The sequence below is a fragment of the Mustela nigripes genome, chromosome 10, assembly GCF_022355385.1.
Source record: "Mustela nigripes isolate SB6536 chromosome 10, MUSNIG.SB6536, whole genome shotgun sequence".
Taxonomy (NCBI): domain Eukaryota; kingdom Metazoa; phylum Chordata; class Mammalia; order Carnivora; family Mustelidae; genus Mustela; species Mustela nigripes.
In genome coordinates, this window is record NC_081566.1 from 33,772,224 (window position 1) to 33,792,876 (window position 20,653).

Here is a 20,653-nt window from a genome sequence, read left to right on the forward strand (position 1 = left end):
GAATAGCAACCACCCTGTATCCCCTCCAACAACTGGGTTAACCTTAGTAAAGAAGAGTGATACAATACGGGTCTCAAACTTGCATTCTTCAAGCCAAATCAGGCTGATTGTCTTACAGGGTATTTTTCTAGTGCTTTTATTTTTTTTTTAAAGATTTTACTTATTTATTTGAGAGAGAGAGAGACAGAGTGAGAGAGCATGAGAGGGGAGGTGAGACGGAGAAGCAGCCTCCCCACGGAGCTGAGAGCCTGATGTGGGACTTGATCCAGGACTTTGGGTCCATGACCTGAGCTGAAGGCACCCATGTTTTTATTTTTTTGAATTTTAATTCAAAAGTCTTTAGATGGAGACTGCAGAATACTACAGAGCCCACTATTCCTAGTGTCTGCTCCATGGGCCAGCTCACACATTTATGTTATCTCCTGGCCTCTGTCAGCATTTGAGTTGAGAGCCCTGTGATTTATAAAGTCTATGAATTTAGACTTAGGGAATAATAGTGAGCCCAAGGAAATGTGCTTTCTAAGAGAGTACAGGAAGAACTCATTTCTGCAGATTTTGATAAAGTATCCCCAAACCCAAAACTGGATAGTCTGTGCCGAACAGAATGAGTTATTATCTAAGGAGTTAGTGGAATCAAGGTCAAGCGACAGGCACGAATGTGGTGGCACTTGAAATAAACAAACTGTGGAGGGCATGTGCTGCCACAACTCACCCACACTCCTGTTCTTAGATGTACGTATCATTAACCCCATTGTATAGCCAAAGAAAATGAGGCATAGGGAAAGTCACTGACTTCCATAATAAGTAGGGGGAAGTGGTGATCCGAATTTATGGCTGAACAATTGAATCCAAACCCATGTACGGATTACTGTAGCACACTGCCTTCTGAGTAGCACACTGTCTCTTCTCTATTGGAGCACTAACCAGGCTCAGGGAAAGCACCTACATTTTTTTTAAGATTTTTTAATTTTTTGTTTAATTTATTCAAGAGAGAGCAGATTCCCTGGGGGGGAGTGGAGGGAGAGACACAGACTCCGTGGTAAGCATGGAACCCAATACCCGGCTCAATCTCAGGACCCTGAGATCATGACAGGAGCCAAAACCAAGAGTCAGCTGCCTAACTGACTGAGCCACCCCGGCGCCCCCGGGAAGCACATGAATTGAATCGCAAACAGCAGTGTAAGGTGGCTGGAGCACTCGCTCTTGCAGTCTTTTGTAGATAAGGAAATTGAGATCTGCAGAAGTTAAGGGGCTTGCCCAAGATCGCCTGGGGAGTCTGTAAAGGTCCTGAGATAGAAGCATGTTCTCCTCACACGAATGCTAACTTCTTATTCCATACTGACTGAGCCTCGAGTTCCTGTCAAAGGCCCAAAGACAAGTCATTGAAAACTGATATAATTTACTCTTTCTGGGTTGAACCACGTCTCCTTGCAACCAGACCCAGAAGTTGATAGTCCCAGAAAGAGCACGTGTTGGGAAGGAGAGCATGACTTTACCTGTACTGATCTAGAAACAGAATACCTTCACAGATGTGGATGTTGGGCTGCACTTTGAGCATAACTATCTTTTTTGGAAAGCTACTAAAACAAGAGACACATGCCAGAACTTAGAGATTCACTAATCCTTCTGGAAAGGAGGAAAACAGTCTTTCAAAGAACAGCAACATCCTTTCTAGAAACAGTGACAGAGGAGAGGAACCCATTCCATCAAGTTTTAAGAGGCCTTTCTCCTCAGACTAGGTTTGGAAGGTGGCCAAAATAAACAGATCCCCTTTAAGAATAAATTCCACTTTGAATTTTTCTAGTCCAGGTCTGCTTCCCACAGTGCGGGATCCTGGTGAAAGCTATCTTCTAGAGACAAGAAGAACCCTCCAGCTTCAGAAAAATCCCCCAGAGAAATTTCACTGGATCATTTACCAACAACAATTTTGACTCTGTATCTGTTGAGAGAGAGAGAGCATGTTCCCAAAAGACTGAGATGTCCTTAGCAGGAGCTGCGACACACAACCCTAAGGAAGGCTTGGGATGAGATCACTTGCCGTCCCTCAGGCACAGAGCTAGGCACAGAAGATGCAATGATGAATAGGATAGACATTTCCCTCAAAGTTCATGGTCTAAGTAGGGAAGGCATATACAGAAGCGAGCATAAATCAGAGTACCCTGTACAACGGCAGAAGTATGCAGTGAGGCCTGAGGAAGAGGGGACAGTGATTAGTGTTCCCAGTGGTGGAGGAAACCACTAGAAAAGGAGATGTAAGAGCTGAGTTTTAAGGATAGGTGTAGTGCTCAGTTCTGTCCATTGGATCTCAAGCATTTCCTGGAACCCTTTATCTTGGGTTATCTCTTAACCAAAAAGGGAGAGTAGTTATGTCCTGTGTGGCAGAAAATTAATACTTTCGTTTTGTTTCAGTAGGCCTAAGACTATGGAGTAAATGTATCCCCTTGAAAATCACCCCCGCAGAGTGCAGCCCTTTTCCTACAGCACATGAATAAGAGAGATCTCCGCCCAAGAGTTCTCCAGCTATCTGGATCTGTTTCATACCTGTGGAGACAGGATGACCTGATGACCCCTCAGCAGTAGCATCCTGCCTCTTATCTTTCTCCCTATTATCCAGCAATAACAGCAACCTCTTATATTGTCTCAAAATCCATGAGTTCAAGCCGGCATCTCTATCTCCTATGACCATCAGATCGCCAGATGTGACTGCCTCTGCTTTCCTTTCCAGAGAAACTAGAGGTTACTTTGGTTCCAACCCAGTGGAGGAGAGAAGTGGGGGAGAAAGGAATATCATCTCCCACTCCCAGGCAATTTTAGCATCCCCACTCTTCCTGCCCCCCTCCCTCCCATCGAAGTCAAACAAAGCCAACCATTCCATCCTGATCTGTCCCTTTCCCCTGCACTATATAAAGCTAGCCACAGATGGCATGCACGGATTGATGCTCCAAAACTCCCCAGTGCCCACTCTCTTCCATCAAGCTGGTTCCTAAATCTGTGGATGCAACAGACTTCAGAAGAGGAAGCAGCGTGATCACGCAGCGTGAGCCTTGGCACAATGGTGCCTGGGCTGTGCCAGGGCCATGATGCCCGAGTCTCACCCACTCTGGTGCAGCCCTCGGAATGGCATCTGGTTGCCCCACTGTCCACGTGGTGGGATCCTCATGCTAAAAGCCAAGTTTCTCTCTTTAGTGTTCTCTGCGTAGTAGGTAAAGAAATTCATGATAAAGTAAGGAGAAAGGAAAAATGGAAATGATTAAGGAGCAGTGGTTGAGGGACTTGGAGGAAACAAAAACTTGAATGCCTCCTTCTCTACTCATTCATTTTCCCCGAATATAGCTTCCAGAGGGGGGTTCTTGGGGAGGGCTAGCCAAGGAAGTAAAATGAAGGTTTTAGGGGTTAGCGGTGTCTTTTCTTCCTTGGGAGCTGTTGTGCTGCTCCCAGTAATCCTGACCACAATTATCCTAGATTCCATCCCAAAGCACTTAACCATAATAATACTCATCTGTTGATATTTATTATGTTTCAAGCACTGCATAAAATGTTTTTTTCTCATATCTTCATTTCATCTTTTCCCCCCATTGTTCAGAGGAGAAAACAGAGATGTTAAAGAAATTGCCAAGATCCCACAGTTCTGAAATGGCAGAGCCACGATTCTCAACTGGGTCTGTAGGATTTCAAAGACTTCTTCCCTGAAGGATCTCATCAGCCCAAACTAGCTGTCATAACAGAGCAAAAAGGCATTACCTGAAGCTTTCTATCTGGGAGATATTTACATTTTAATAGCCTGTCTCTTAACGAGGCTTCAATGAGCAAAGAAATGAATTGCTTGTAATGCTATTTGGGGCACTGTAATAGGTCACAGAGGAAATACACGGGGTCAGGGGTGTCTCGAATAATAGTGTGTAGACTGTTATCTATCTCAACTCCATATAATGAAGCCAGGCCCATCAGAAAGAAGGTTGAAACTACTGCTTTGCATTTATTCCTTTAGAAACTGTGCTTACTAGGGGTTATAAGCAAAAGAAGCTTTGTTTGGATATAGGAAAATCTTCCCAGTGAGGAAGACTGTGGAAGTTCGGTCAATGCCTATTATATATACATGTGTGTGTGTGTGTGTGTGTACTTGCGTGCACACAGGCCTACACACACACACACACACACACACAGAGCTCTCACAACGCCCCCCAGGGATTGAGTCGTACCTAATCACAGAGAGATGAACAAGGTGATTTCCCAGGAGAACTCCTGGCCTCAACTTGGAACCATTAAGTTTGACTTGGAGTATTCCATTTCGTTTCCCGGAATTTCCTAAAGACACACATGTAGTTGGCATTTTCTGTTCTTAAAACATTAGATAAGCAAGGCAAGAGACTTCTAACACATTCTTTGAAAAGAAAAACATCTTTCCAGACTTGGGTCAAGAATAAGTTGTCCAGCCAATAACGTTGGGGGATTCAATTGCCCCCCCCCTCCAGACTTTCAGATCTTTCAACCCAAGTTTGATTTTCTGTCCTCCTGGACCAGCCCTCCTCGGAAATTATCTTCTGACAGGCGACCAAACATAACTCCTTGAAAGCAAATAGCAGATCCCGAGGTCTTTATTTGTCTCTGTCTACTCCCTCTGCCTGTGCAGGAATCATCTCCAGCAGAGGAAGACATAGTGGTGCTGACCTGCGCTAATCCTGGGACTGGCAGAGGCTGGTTGCCAGTCCCTTCCCCCAGGGCTCCCACTCTCTTACCCCTCCCCTCCCAGAGTGCTCCTGTGGCTCCCTACCTAAAGTGGAGAGGAAAGAAGGGAACAGAAACAAGAGGACAACACCAGTAACATTGCATCAACAGGGATCCTGCCCTACGCTCACCGATAATAGAAGGAAATCTAAACAGGCCTTCAACTCTTTCATTCCAGAAATATGAATGCAATGAGCTAGATGCATATAGAGTTACGATTCCATTCCTCTTCATCATTTTAGCACAGGGAGGAAGCCCTGAAAGTTCTAGTTCCATCCTATCAACGAAGATATATATTCCTTGACAGTTAGTCATCTGGGCCTGCATTTGTCCTGGGGACATTTGCACCTGAGAAAGGATGTTCAAACTGGCCAATGCTTGACCTCCACGTAAAAGCCACCATCCTGTTATGGTTTCCGATAAGCCCTGTAAAAGTGCCCTCTTCCCCAGCCTCTCCGTCCTCATTTCTTTTCTTTTTTTTTCTTTTTTTTTTTTTAAGATTTTATTTATTTATTTATTTGTTTGTCAAGGAGATTGAGAGGGAGACAGTGAGCACAAGCAGGGGGAACAGCAGAGGGAGAGTGAGAAGCAGGCTCCCCTCTGAGCAAGGGACCGATCCCAGGACCCTGAGATCATGACCTGAGCTGAAAGCAGACATTTAACCAACTGAGCTACCCAGGCACCCCTTCGACCTTATATCTTACTGATTTGCCATCTAGATTCCCCACTCACTCCAGTCCAGCCCAAATGATCTACTTACCAGATCTCCTATTTTAGTCTTAGCCCTGGCTATGCTTTCTGACCTGACCAAGATTTCCCCAGAAATCTCCTTGGCTCACTCCCTTACTACATCAAATCATTGCTCAAATACCACCTGTCAAGGAGCCTGCCCCACCCCCCCGAGTTTCCTAATGCAAAGTTCATCTGCCTCCATCCAGTCCTCAGCCCTGTACTCTCCCCAAGCTTCCTCGACGCTGCACTGTCTTTTCTTCTCCCATGGCACTGGTCCTTTAATAACATACTACATTTAGTTGTTTATTATGCTTATGGTTTATTTTCTTTTATCTTCATACCCTGCAAGAATGCTAACTTATGACAGTAGCGATTTTTGAGTTCCTTTATCACTGCTGTATCCCAAATGTCTAGGAGCATGCCTTCTGCATAATAGATGCTCAAGAAATGTTGGATGAATTAATGCTGAGTGGAAGGATGTACTTCTGAGCGATTTTAAATACGCTCTCCACCCATATTCCAAGCAACCTGGTCCACCCCTGCAGGTGCACAGGCTCTGAAGGAGAGCAAGCTCCCCATGCTTCCTGTGTTCCTCACAGCCTGATTCCCTAGTCCCCGCCATCTATTTTCCTTTGCACATTTCGCACTCTGCACCCAAACTTGAAATGCACCTTCCTGCCTTTTGACCTCCTGATAGATTTCCCTTTATAGGTTTCAGGTACAATAACTTGCCTGCAATTCACCTGGATCTGCTTGGAGATTGGGTTCCTCTACCTGGCAACAGCCCCCACATGCACCCTGCTTGGCTCCGAAGGGAAAATTGGACCCATAAGCAAGTAACAGCTCTGGGAAGTATCTTTATTCACTGTTATCAGGAATACCTGAACACATTTAAATTGGTAGCACCGAGCTCTCAGTGTCATCAGGAAGCAAGTTCAGTAAAGAGTACGACGCACAATTATGCCTCTGTGTGTTCCAAGTGTCAGAACTAACTTTGAATTTGTACATCAGTCTGACAGGCACAAAACATGTAAACCCTGAAGTCACAATGATCACAAACTATCCCCAAAAACAGCACATGTGTTTTACAGAAAATTTCTCCTGGTCTAACTCTATCTGACAGCAAAAATCAAATTGCACTTTAGTTTTCAACAGCTACTCAATCCCATAGCGGGGCAGTCACTCTCAAGCTGTCAACAGCCGTACTGCCAAGCTTGATGGCACGGAGGGTCTGAGCGCTCCGGACCACGGTGAAGCTGAGGCATTTATGCGGCGCTCCGCAGGCCCACTGCCTCTGTGAGACTCCAGCAACCACCTTACTCACAAACTCCTCCCAACGGAACCCACCCCTCCCCATGCTGCAGGACCCACTTGCCTCACACTTTACAGTTTTAGCCTTTACCCTCCCTTGCCACGGTAGAAAAAGGATACCTACCCTGCGTCTATCACTCTGTGTGTGGATTCCAGAGGACATTTACATCCGTACCTGACTTCTACTCTCACGTCCACACTGAAGAGCAAGGGTATCACTGTCCACATGTTAGTGAGGCAGGAACTGAAGTTCAGAAAGGATAGGAAGTTGTGCAAGGCTCACAGCTGGGACATGGTGAGTCTAAGTTCGAACCCAGGCTCTCAAGTGCACGGCAAGGGCTCAGCCTTCCCACCTCGGCTGCGTGATTTGCTCACACAGTCCTCAGTGCTCTTCAGCTCCCCAGGGATGACTTCTGCAGATGAGCTCTCTCTGTGCTGCCAACAGACTTCACATGCCAACTGCATAGCAATGCTGTCCGATTTGGGGGGCATGTGATGCACGCATCGTAGTTCTGACACCAAACAAACATTCTGTGTCTGGCCGCCCTTCCTCCTCTGTGCTCCTGATCCATACCTTGACTATTGCACTCATTATATTGCTCCAGACTTATTTGTGTGTGCATTTGTCTCCTCCTAAGGGCTCCTCCAGGACAGGGACTGTGTCTTGGCTCTGTTATCCCAGATTTTAGCACAGTGTCTGATAGGAACATTTTCGATAAAGATGTAAAATTTTTGAGACTTCGAATGAATGACCATTGTGCCCAAGAGATGCAGGAGGATCCTTCAGAGTCCACGGTCACACCCCACTGCCCCGGCCCATGTGCCCTATCGTGACCAAGCAGACCCCTCCGGAGCTCACCAGGCTGTGGCTGTGCAGCCACAGCCCACTTTGGCATTGAAAGTCCCAGCAACCCTCAGTACTGTTGCTCCAAGAGTCTTGGGGGAAACTCGACTCAGTGGCGAGTTGACAGGGACAGAGACACAGGAATGGAGGAGAGAAGATCTGCCAAGAGAGCAGAGGGGAAGGAGGTGCCAGCAGGAGCTTCAGCAACGTCTCTAGTCTTGGCCTTGATGTGGTAGGTCTGAAAGACTCTGAGGCCCCTAGAAGGGAAGCAACAACTGAGTCAAGAAAAGCTTGTGCTTCAGTCTGGAATTGTTTTTCTATAAGCAGATGCCTGAGCTCCCTGAAAAGTGGCTTAGTTATAGTCAGTTTTATCTCCATAAAGCTTTGTTACAAATTCCTCTTCCGACTGGGTCCTCTAGCCTGTGCATGCGCACGCACACACACACGTCACCTGGGACAGAGCTCAAAGATCTGTCACAATGACATGACCTAGAACTTACTCAGCTCTTTGTACAAATCAGCTAAATTCAACAATTTCAACAAATGTGTTAGGGTCTTCTCTGTGTCTAGCAACATTCAGGACATACAAACCTAAAGAGACATGGCTTCTACCTAATGGGACTCTCATCAAGGACATCATGCAGAAGCCATATAAAAATTGGAGAAGCTATTACAAGTAATAAAAGCGCTGGGGGATTAAGGGAAGGGAGAAGTAAATTTCCCCCCAGAGGAGAACGAAAATCCCTGGTGGAGCTGGTGTGAATTAAGGGGGGCCTGTTACTTAGGTGTCCAGGCAGAACCCCTGGTCCTCTCACAATCTCCATTCCAGGGAACTCAGACAGGACTCGTAGGCTCTCCTAAGAACAGTAAAAGTCAACCAGAAAGCCTAAAAGCAAAGACTCTGGGTTCAGGGTCATCCCCATTTTGGAAGTGGGAAAGATGCTGGTCCTCCGAACGTGCTAACTCACTCAGAAATAGTGACTCGAGGACTCGAGATATTAAATGAAAGCCTGAATATGAAGTGCTTGGAACAGAACCTAGATGAAATCACTCTGTAGCACCTTTCCCCCTTCCCAGCACCATCTTACACTCTTTCATATGCACTTTCAAATTTGCTCCCATGGCAGACCTGCTCCCAGTCTTGGTATCAAATCTAAACACAGGAACTTGAATAGTAAATTGTGGAGAGAGCAGCATTCCATGGGAATAGCTCTTGGGATATGTCACTGGGGGAGAATTGCTCCCCAGGGAGCAAGTGAGTGAGGATAATGAGAGGCAGTGTCACCAGCGTATGTGGGGGTCTAGAACATTCAGGGTGCCATCCAGCCAAGCCAAGGAGTTTCCAGTGGATGGTCCCTGCAGGGTGGACCACTGAAGGCTTCTGAGGAGTGAAGTGATCTAATAGTCTCACCTCGCTTTCCCAGGACTCTGTCGTTACCTCAGAAGTTACCACTTGCCTATACAGATGACAGTGTTAATTCTATCCCTAAAAGATGGAGAAAGCCATTGCTGTCTCTATGGTCTACACTCTCTGTGGGTGCCTGGAACTTGGTCTTTGTACAGATGTCTCTGAAGGGCTTCAATGCCAAGGAATCAACTAGACATGAAACACTGACACGTGAGCCCCAGGTGAACACTGATGTGGCTGTGTCAGCTCTTGGTGAGGAACCAATAGGCCTGTCTGTTCAGACCCTCTGCCAACAGTATTCAGGTCCCCAGATGGCTCAGGCCAAGCAAATATGGTATATCTCCTTCTCATTCATGGCACATGTTCTCCAAGAATGTGTTGCTTCTTCAGTAAGAGGCAGTGATTTTCATCAGAAATCTATGGTATTAACCAAACCATGGGGAAGAGTTTCCACTGAGCCATGCATATTCCTTTGTGTAACCCAAATGGTAGCATGTGTTAGCTAGTGGGAAGCCACAAATGACCCATCCTTGGCACGGAATGGCATTCCAGTAAAAGCAAGTAAACTCTAATCATTAGAGGCAAGAGTGAATAGTGGTGTGGTCAGTCTTGCTCTTTGAAGAATGCAACGGATTACCTAACAAGTTGCATTGAAATTCTCCAGCCTGAAATCTTGGGATTGGTAGGCTGGTGTGGAGCTAGGGCAGAATCTGTGAAGTAAAGAGAAGTAAGGCCTTTTTTTCCTTCTGGTTTCTGGGTTATTAGGGACTAGAGAGTGTTACCATGGCAAAATAAATAATCTGATAGTTACAGGGAACATATTTTTTAAAACATAAAAATGGGACATATGGTTTGACAAGTATGAGTGTACTTTGGAAAATATAAGGGAAAAAAAAAAGCATACGAAATTGGATCTGTTCGTAAAAAATCTTCAGCATGTGGTCACCTTCGCACAATGCCCTTACTGAGGAGAGATACAGTATGTACAGTCCAGGATACGCCAATTAACACAAATCACTAATTGCAACTATGGCTAACCTATGGTCTTTGTGTAAGAAGAATTCATCAGCACTGCTCAGCTTAGCCCCTTCCTGACTCTTAGCAGCTAAACTAGTCACTCCGAGGTCTCGGCCTCCTGCAAGCAAGCAAAAGAGCCTTCATTTCTGCACGTCAGGAAGTAACACAACTCTGGCCAGTGTCGCCTTTGGTGAGCAGACTCGGAGGCTAATCAAGTTACAGGGAAATTACACACTGTCCTCCAAGAGAGCTTACCCTGAGGGATTTATCCATCTCTTTTTTTCAAACAGGAAAAACAGGAAGAAAGCAACGGCTTTCCTTACTAAGAATTGCTTTATTCTCATCTGCAGATGTCGTAGATGGTCTTGCTTGTCCCAGCGTACAAATACATACACCTTCACCTCACAATTCCCCCTCCCTACCCCACCTCTCTCTCTCTCACACGTGCGCGCGCACACACATACACAGGATGTAAGAGTGGGCTCCATTTGGTTGTAGCTCCTTGGAGGGATGCAAAATGGAGCCAAATTTGCATAGTATGCCAGACAAGCCCTCCGGCCCCTGAAACTTCACACCTGTCTCCTGCCAGTACCCAAAGTGCCATCTGCTTCTCTGGGAAAGCCAGACACAAGGCCCCCTCTTTATGCCTTTGGTAGATGATGAGAAAATCTGGCATAGGGAGCCTTAATTGCTCAAAAATAACTCCATGGTACGTAACATACAGTTACATGAAGATCCGAAGAAAAAGCCTTGGCAGTCTTTTTACAAACATTCGGGATAATGGTTGGGGCATGCAAAAGGGAAACTATTTAAGGACTCAACCTAGTCCCAAATTATTTCCACTGCCAAGAGCTCTACAAGTGAGGAGTTTTGTGTGTGGTAGAAAGCCCCAGAAAAAAAGCAATGGGAGGCACGGAGGCAGGATCCTATTTTCTCATCTCCACTCTGTGCTTGAGCTGCTCTCCCAAAGAGCTTTCGACTACCTCCCATAAAGTGAAGTTGACTCATTAATGCTACTTTTCAAGTGCGGGTCTATCTCCAGTGACGAGAGCAGAGCAGAGGGAAATCCCGTCTCTCAGACCCGCACAGATCTTGCCTGAGCAAACAGGAATATTTGAGAGGAGCGGGAGTGTTTTCGGCCCGGTCTGAGCACAGGACGGGTGTGAGGCAGGAGGACACAGGTTTGCCAACAGTCGCACTGCTGACATTTTGGCTGGAAAGTTCTTCTGCAGGGGGAGGGGAGAAAGGGGGAGGGGGGTTACTGTTCTGAGCATTGTATTGCACGACACCCCCGACCTCTATCCACCTCATGCCCATAGCACCCCGCTCTCCCAGTGCGACCACCAAAAATGTCAAATGACCCCTGGCAAACAAAATCCCCCCTTTTAAGAGCTACTAAACAAGATGATCTCTTGAGGTTTCCTCAAAGCCTGTTATTGGAGTATGTGGGTGGCAGAGAGGGGTCAGACAGCATCGCATTTATCACAGAGAATGATATTTGCTTGATTATGAGCCTGTCTCCCATTCAGTTGTTAGTTTTGCGAGGACAGGAACCATTTCCATCTGAGCCCATGGCCTCGAGTGTGGAAGTGTTATGTGACCCGACTGCATCAGTGACTGAATGAGTGGTGGGCTGGATCTCAGGCTCCTCTCCCCACTCCATGTTCCCTATGCCAAGTGCTGAGTCCTTGTGTTGGGTGGTAGGGACATGGTGGGGTGGGGGGATATCTTCAGAAAACTAATAAAATAAATGGCTAAATAAATGGAACCTCTTGTCTGAAGAACACAGAGATAAGATAAATCATTTTGAGTCCTGGGAAAATTATCTCCACCATCCTGCCCTGGTTTCTCCATTCAGCCAGAAAACACTTTAATTTATCTTGTGAAATTTTTCATCCGCTAGACGAACATTAAGTATTTCTTTGCTTTTTTTTTTAATATTCTTTTCTCTACAAAGGTGGGTTGGCTCTCAGCTCATTGGAATAAAAGCTCCATTAGCCTCAGTGCACGTAAGTCTTGTGAAGTTGGCCTGGATTCAGGGCCGGCAGAAGGATAAAGAAACCTGACACTCATTCTTCACGTAATTAGAGTTGGTAAAATAAACTGTGTGCATTTCATTAAAGGAATGGATCCATCAGGCCCTGGACAGGGCGGGAATCCTATGCTCACAGCATCAGTCTTTTGTCTCAGATTAAGCCCTAGCTGATAAAAAAAGTTCCCGTAGAGTCATTGGGGAGCATTCCTGTACCCTGCTCCCTGTCCCTTTGTATTATTTAGTCTCAGAGCCCACATAATTTCTCAGCTGGCCCGGCTGTCCTCTTACACATGACACAGGTTCTCCAACTCACCACAGAGTCTCTGATAGGATGCTTCCCTCCCTCAGTTGCAAAGTGTCATTTTCATGTGTGTATCTACATTGGTGTGGCCAAGTTCGGCCAAGAGGGCATTGCTTCTCCATGCTTGTCCGTAGCCAGGATGAGGTTACCCTGAGAAACCCATGGTTCTGACCCATCTTATGACACATAGCAACATGAATGTGACCGCTGATTAGAAATCCATAGCATGGGGCGCCCGGGTGGCTCAGTGGGTTAAGCCTCTGCCTTTGGCTCAGGTCATAATATCGGGGTCCTGAGATTGAACCCCACATCAGGCTTTCTGCTCAGGGAGAACCTGCTTCCCCCCCTCTCTCTGCCTGCCTCTCTGCCTACTTGTGACCTCTCTATGTTAAATAAATAAATAAATCTTTAAAAAAAAAAAAAAGAATTCCATAGAATAACCTGTGGTTATGAAATAAATTCTCTTTGAAAAGTAAACAGCCCCTTCCTAAATTCAAGTGATGGTACTCAGTTACGTGAGCACCCACTTTCCAAAATCAAATCCCACCAAACCCAACCCAGCTTTCAAAAAGCCAAGAAGTTCTTGGCAACTCCCTTCTGTGTTCTTGGATTACCAGACATCACAGTCATAGCTAGAGGTGGTCTTCCTCTCCGTCACAGCTCTCTCTCCCGCCCTCACTTTGGCTAATGTATGATCAGTAGCCATTTCCTCAAATGGTCTTCTGCACCCTCCTTACCCAGCAAATGTGCTTTGTCTCAAATTTGATCTCTAGAACAGAGAGGCAGGTAGGTGGCTAAATTAGGCAGGCTTACGGAACAGACAAGCGAGCTCTCTGCTAGCTGTGGAGGAACATCTGAAGTGAGAGGCAAGAAGGGGAGCCGTAGGAACAGTGCAGGGCTGCCAGGAAGCCAAGACAGTCACCAAAGCAGACAGGCTGAGGAAGAGGTGACGGAAGTAGGAGTTGCGTTGACAGGAGACACCAGCGAGCAGCCGGACAGTTTCCCTTATCGCATCCTGGTGGGGCTCCGGGGTTCTGGTGCTGGTACTTATGCTCAGTCATGGCAGATGAGGAAGACAGTCAAGTATCAGCTAATGAGAGGGCTTCTCTGACGACATGAGCTGTGAAATATGGCGGCCACCATTTCTGGGGGCCCTTAACATGAGGAGAGGCAGGGGTGCCTGAGTGGCTCAATCAGTTAAGCATCTACCTGCAGCTCAGGTCATGATCCCAGGGTCCTGGGATCGAACCCTGCATCAGGCTACCTGCCCAGCTGAGAACCTGCTTCTCTCTCTCTCTCCCTGCCTGCCACTTCCGCTGCTTGTGTGCTTGCTCCCTCTCTCTGTCTTTCAAATCAATAAGTAAAATCTTAAAGAAAAAAATTTTTTTTTAAATTAGGAGAGGCAATCATATATCCAGGAAAAACAATGCTGAGCTGGCCTGGATGAACTCTAGGCAGCTGGCCTGGATGAACTCTAGGCAGCATCCTTAATTCTAGAAAACTATGGAACTCGAGGAATTCTATTCAGGGCAGAACGCAGCTCCAGAGCAGTTCTGGGGTGGGGGACGGTGGTGCTAGCGGGAACCCGGCTCTGCCCAGCGTCTCCGCAGTTTAGGTCTCCCCTGGTTTAAACATGTCCTAAGGGCCTGGTATATTTCCCTCATGGTCATGGTTGGTCTATTTCATGGTGCTTTCTCCTTCATTATCCCATTGGTGGTGGAGTGTGTGTGTATGTGTACATGGGCATTTCCTTGGCCATTTGTGTCATGGGAAGCTTTCCAGAGACATTTCTATGAGTATAGAAGCTTCAACAGAATCGGGAGCAGACAGAGGTGGGTTTGGGGGTAGGGAGGGGGTCTGCTCGTGCCTGTGCCTTCTCTTCTCCATGAACTCAGCCATTCGGCATCCGTGACATCTCTCCCATTAAGCTCACTGGAGGGTTTGGGGGCAGCTCCTCTTCCCTGCTGTTCTTTGTACACCCTCCCCCTCTCCCTGTCCTCACCCCCTTCTATTTTCTGCTCTCCTTTCCCCTCTGGTTTCTTCAATTTCAATGAGTTTATTGGCATGACGAATGTTGCCAAAGCCAATAGCACTGAGTCTCAGCGTCTGGGGATGGATTTCACAGTGGGAAGGGGGTGACCGGGGCCTCGGACCACATTCCCACTGTGGGTTTCTGCTTCAGTCTGAGGGGGTGGCAGGCTGCCAGGGACCTTGTTCACTTGGATTTCCAGTCTCAGCTGAACTCAACAGCCTTGTCTCCAGACAGGGAGAAAGTTCTTATTATGGCAGAGGTCATGTCTGGAGCCTCAGTTCTGGGAGGGGTGGGGGCTTCAAGCTTATGTTTTCAAGAAGCGGTTTAATAAACAAGTCCCACACTGTCCCCTACAAACAGTGCTGTTAAAACTCCAGCCTCCCACAGACACTCCACACCCACAGGCTGGGGCCAGGCTGACAAAGACCAGCCACGCTCACTCCAGGCGTTCGCAGGAGATAAGAAAGGGTCCTTGACAGTCTTCTAAATAAGTGAGAATCTTACCTTTTTCCGATATCACCGCCCTGCCCCAAACACACACACAAGAAGAACAACTTGGAGAATGAGAGATAAGCAGGAGAAAATGGATATTGTTACAACTAGAGCCTCAAACATCCATTTCAAGGGAGTTGCAGCTAAGGAAGTCTCCTTCCTAATGAATGAGCCTTATGAGGCTTATCAAGCTCCTATTCTGCCACCCTGTACTGCCCCACCCCCGACCCCGCTGGGTACCTCAGCGGATGGAAATTTCTATTTGCAATGAAAATCAACTTTGGAAAACGTCACAGCAAGGGACTTTTTTTCCTGGCTGCCCCAAGATTGATCTGGTCCATAGGATGCCCCAGATCATTGCATTCGGTAATTTCATTCTGCTTATGATCTATTTCTTATACGATCAATATGATAAATGCGATGGAGAGCAAAGTGGGTTGCGCCGATGCTGGTGCAGTAAAGAGGAGAGAGGAGCACTGGGCTGGCGCGCTGTGTGTCTCATGAAGCAGAAAAGCAATTCAGTCAGACTAAAGGCTACAGACAAGGCGGTATATTCTCCCTGATAAATGCAAATGATGTGACTGCATTCCCCACAGCCCACATGGGGAGGGTTGGGGGAGGGGCGGAAAGCCCTGCTGTCTGGGAGCCCAGCATTCCCTTAGGAACCCACAGACATTCTGCCCGTGGCAAGCGTATAGGGTATGGGGGGGAGAGTCGGGGTGCTGGGAAAGAAGAATTAGAATTTGCTTAAATAATCAGGGCTAATGGCAACCCCTTCTTCCTGACCCAGCCATGCCTCCGAGCATTGCCCGTTTTAAGACAGTACAACTGAATCAGGCATCCGGCAAGCAGAGAACCACAGGGAAATAGCAGACAGAGCACTGAACCATGAGAACCCCATCATCCTCTCTGAGCATCCGAGTTCCCCTGGCTACAGGTCTTGTTAGGTAACAATCAGTTTCGTCCTCTGCGTTGTTATTTGGTACCAGGGCCTTCTGTTCTCCCGTGTGAGCTGACGTCTCTAGATGTCCTCAGATAAGCCATCCAATTCTCTGCATCAAAGTTTCGTCATGTGTTCTGGGGAATCAATTAGATCTCTGCTGCTGCTGGAGAGTGTCTACGAAGACAGAATGAAATAAGGTAGTATGTCATGTGCCGAACGTGTCGGGTATTGGTTTAGCCACAGCAAAGCCCCTAACATGAAAAAGAGGGGCGACAAGCCCTCAGAAAGTTTAGAGATTAATGGGGATGTGGCTGAAATGCGTGATAAAAAGAAACAAGACCAGTTCACACAGAAGAAAGAGTCCTCACCCAGGAGGTGCAAAGTCTGATTTATAACCACGGCTGTACCACTCTCTCATTTCACAATCCCACAAATTCCTTCCCCACTTTGGGCCTCAGTTTCCCCAAAGGAACATGAGACAGTTGAGTAATCTCTAACGCCACCCAGCTCTGACTTTTTATGGTGCTGTGACAGGTTGAGCCCTAAGGTCGGTGCAGGTGTTCAGGAGTGAGGTGAGCTCCAGAAGGAGATGTGGCAGAGCTAGATTTTAGAACAGGCAAGGGCGAGCTTTGGCAAAATGGTACAGAAGGGACATTCCAAATGTGGAAAATCAACTTTATTAAGTTGTCTTCAGTTTGAGGCGAGGACGTCCTGATCAAGCGGACAGTTTGCGTAGCTGGAACCTAGAGAAGAATAAAGGGAAAGGTAAAGTGGTACGGAAGGTGCCCTTGGCCTCTGGAGGGAGGAAGGAGTGGAATGTGCTGCCAGGATGGGTGGGCTCTTCACACTAGCGGTGAGAAGAGCCTGGCCTGTTGCCTTCGCCCACTCCCATCTGTGTCCAAAGGACCTCAGCCTTAAAGATCTTTCCCAGGAGTGTTTTGTCACAACCCTGCTGTTTCTTGTGTTCCTTCAGGAAATTAAACTGGAAGTTTCTCAGCCCTGCTAGCGTTTGGTTCCTAACAGACACTTTCTTCTACTGCAGAAAGCCTGAGGAAGGCTAGGGAAGGTACGGGAGAGAGTATTGTGGATGGGACTGTCCTTGTAGGATGGATTCCAGCAACTCTAAGTTGCTGATTCTCTGCCTTCCCACACCTCCCTCTGCATGGAAGTCTGGTCTCTGGAGAGGGGCAGGCAGAAGGCCCCCTCCCTTTTCTTATCTAGATGGCAGAACCTGTGAGGAGATCGTCACTGGAAATGTTGGTAAGTGGCCACTGCTCTGAGGGCAGAGCTGGGAACTGTGATCAACTGAGAGTCAAGCCACTCATGGCCTGTGTGAAACAATTCCATTTGCAAAGGGACCCAGAGAACTGTGTCCTAATATGTACTGCGTCAGTCGAACATAGATCTCAGATTGTATTCAAGATGACCATCCATTTGCTCATGAGGCATAGTTTCACCTACTGGGAAAAGCGCTAAGGAACTGCATCCCTTCTCTCTAACTGAGATGGCTGAGGCTCGCCCAGGGTCCCATAAATGATAACGAGAAAACCGACAGGTCTAGACCATCTTTCTGAGGACACTGGGGGCGTGGGCAGGAAGAGGGGGCCATCCATGGGCAGAGGTTGACCCACAGGAAGCAGTTTGCAAATTAAGAAAAGAAATAAAACTGTAAGAAATGGAAACGAGTTATTTTAGTCAAAGCTTCCTCATTTCATCTCCATCCAAATGCCTCAGAAACTATGACACTCAGAAAGGAGTGCCGGGTGGTGTTATGGATCAAAAGGCAAGTGCCCTCCAACCCCGACCTGCATGAAATGAGTTGCCTAGAATGACAGCATCAGCTTCCTTATCAGTGGCTGAGGATCATCAGCCAAACCAAAAAAAAAAAAAAAAAAAAGCATGGGCTTGCCATCCAGAAAGAGGGATCTCTCATTCTTCCCCACCCTTCTTCCTTCTGAGTTCATTTTCTATTGACTTTTCTCAAACTTCTTTGGGTTCTTGGCCTTGAGGAGATGTTTGACTTGCTCTGCCGGCATCCCAGACTGCTCTTCTTTTGTTGATAATGAGTTCAAGTCACATGAGAAGCCGGACCTCACTTCTGAGGCATGTGGGCAAGTCCCAGGCGAGACATCTCTACGGGCCCTTTGATGTCCTCTCTAGTCCTCGGACGACTCAGACTTCACTTTCTCCAGAACTCTCCAGACTCCTGATGCTCCAGAATAACACCAGCACCAAATATCCAAGGGAATTTTCCAATGGGAAGACTTCCAAAATCACCAAAGACTTGAATTACCTTTCCATAATTGGGAAAGTCCACCAAATAGCAGAGAAATGATCTTTTTCTTTTTCCCCTGGCTTACTAATCAAAATGCTGTCTGCTTCCAACCCAAGGAATGTCATGAGACCTATTCCCAACGAGCTCAACCCCAGTAATTGGAAGCAGCCCTGCCTCGTCTTTGGTCTTGGGTATTTTCATCATTGGACTATTTGAGCCAAGACATAGGTTTTGCCAAGGAAAACTTTCCTTTGAAACCTCCATCTTATCCAAACAGAGAGCTGAAATTGACTCTTGGCAGCTCCAAAGATAGTTCTGAAAAATAGGACATATGTGTCAGCCAATCCATGGGACTGTCCCCAATCGGGGGGGGGGGGGGGACTTGCATATAAACCCATCTTTCCTTCCTGTAAACTGATAAAGTCAATGCACCTGTAATAAGCTCAGGGACCTGCTATGTGGCCCGCATGTCCAGTTCCTTTGACTGTGACCTCCAAATCCTTCTACTCTAGCAGGTTCATGAGGCAAAAGAGCTACAGGTACTCGGTGAAAGGGGAGAGCTGAGTATAGAAGAAATGTGGCTCCATTCTTCAAGGGGAGACATTTGAATGTCAGCTCTCAGCAAGACGACAGTTTGGGGAAGGTTGGGTCCAACTCGGAGGACTTGCAATCCTGGAAATCAGACTACTTGCAGGCATGATTTCCTTGGGGAAGGAGCGGGTATTTATAAAGGAAACCATGTTTATACCCAGAAGCTGAAGAAAACATTTTGCAAATATTTAGGCCAATGAGCTTACCTGGAGAACAGAGGGCACATGATTGGCACACTGCCTTCTGTAGGGGAGGGTCCAGGTAAGGGACAGATGGGACCTTATTGAGGAACTCCAGGTTTGGTGAGTTCCCTCCCCTGCTGCGGTCTCATCCTGGGTTCCTGGTTTCTCTCCCAGTTGCTTCCATAGCTCTGAGAGGTGAAGAATTGGCATATCATACTCAGGACTCACTTTCACCGGGACGAAAACTACTTAGAACCATAGAATCTTGGGACGCACCTGCTTTCAGCTCAATCATGATCTCAGGGTCCTGGGGTTGAACGCTGTGTTGGGCTCCCTGCTCCGTGGGGAGTCTGCTTCTCCCTCTCCTCTGTCTCTCCCCATGCTCTCTCTCTCTCAAATAAATACAATCTTAAAAAAAAAAAAAAAAGAACAATAGAATCTCATAATGGGACACCACCTTAAAGCCCGTTTAAGTCAAATGGCCAGTCTCAAGCTAGAATGCCCACAGAGCATAATCCACACCAACAACGGGACATCACTGCCAAGAGCACAGGTCAATATGCCGGGGAGCGCAGGCTGGCATCCCCCCAAGGGCTAACTACATACCAAGGCACATAAACCACTTTGCCAGTTTAGGGGATGACTGATGGTTAAGCTCATGGGCTCAGAATGCTTGGAGTTCGACCCCCCTCTTAGTCCTACATGACCTTGGACAACTTATCTGACCTTCCCTGCCTCAGTTCCTCATCTGTAAAATAGAGATAAAGATAATACTTACCTCTTTGAGTCTTTGTGAAATTAAAATGAACTAATATAGATCAAGTACTTAGATCCTGCTAGCCCACTGAATCAGGCAACAGAGATTCCCTTCATTTAAAAAAAAATTTTTTTGAAATGAAATCTTGCCATTTGGGACAACATGGATGGAACTAGAGCGTATCATGCTTAGCGAAATAAGTCAAGCAGAGAAAGACAACTATCATATGATCTCCCTGATAGGAGGAAGTGGTGATGCAACATGGGGGCTTAAGTGGGTAGGAGAAGAATAAATGAAACAAGATGGGATTGGGAGGGAGACAAACCATAAGTGACTCTTAATCTCACAAAACAAACTGAGGGTTGCTGGGGGGAGGGGGTTTGGGAGAAGGGGGTGGGATTATGGACATTGGGGAGGGTATGTGCTTTGATGATTGCTGTGAAGTGTGTAAACCTGGTGATTCACAGACCTGTACCCCTGGGGATAAAAATATATGTTTATAAAAAATAAAAAATTAAAAAAAAATTTTTAATAAATATTCCTATGTATGTGCAAAAGCATAAATATCAGCATAATAAGCCCTCGTGTATCAAGGTAGTATAATGAATGCCTCACTTAGCTTCAACAGTGATCCACAAGTAGTCATTCTTCTCTCTCTACAGGCCACCCACCTCATCTCTCCCCCCAAGTGTTTTGAAAGAATTCATATTTCATCTTAAATTATTTCAGTGTGTATCTCTGAAAAGGGGAACTTTCTGAAAAATCAATAACCATACTCCCCCCAAAATATACAAACAAGGCTATAATACCAAACTTAATCTTGGTCTTATCTATGTCTCTCTTGTCTCCCTCTCTTTCTTTCTGTTGCAAATGATACGAGGAAAGGTCCACACTTTGCAATTGGTTGATATGTCTCTTAAGTCTCTTTTAATTTATAGGTTCCCCTTCAATTCTTTCGTTCGACCATTTTCCCCTTGTTACTTTTTAGTCTGGAGATTAGACCATTTG

General features: G+C 46.6%; 1 long non-coding RNA gene across 3 annotated transcripts in view; it reads right to left on the minus strand.

Annotated features, from left to right (window-relative positions):
• Positions 1 to 6,308: 6,308 nt before the first annotated feature.
• LOC132026128 (uncharacterized) overlaps positions 6,309 to 20,653 on the minus strand; it is a 30,056-nt gene continuing 15,711 nt past the window's right edge. Inside the window, exons 2-4 of one of the 3 annotated variants that reach the window (XR_009406786.1) lie at positions 19,165 to 19,296; positions 18,913 to 19,076; positions 6,309 to 7,869 (exon numbers count right to left, since the gene is read on the minus strand). This is a non-coding gene — a long non-coding RNA (uncharacterized LOC132026128). Of the gene's footprint in view, positions 7,870 to 15,264; positions 16,015 to 16,488; positions 16,584 to 18,912; positions 19,077 to 19,164; positions 19,297 to 20,653 lie in introns of those variants that run through there. The other 2 variants (XR_009406784.1, XR_009406785.1) reach the window with 2 other exon arrangements.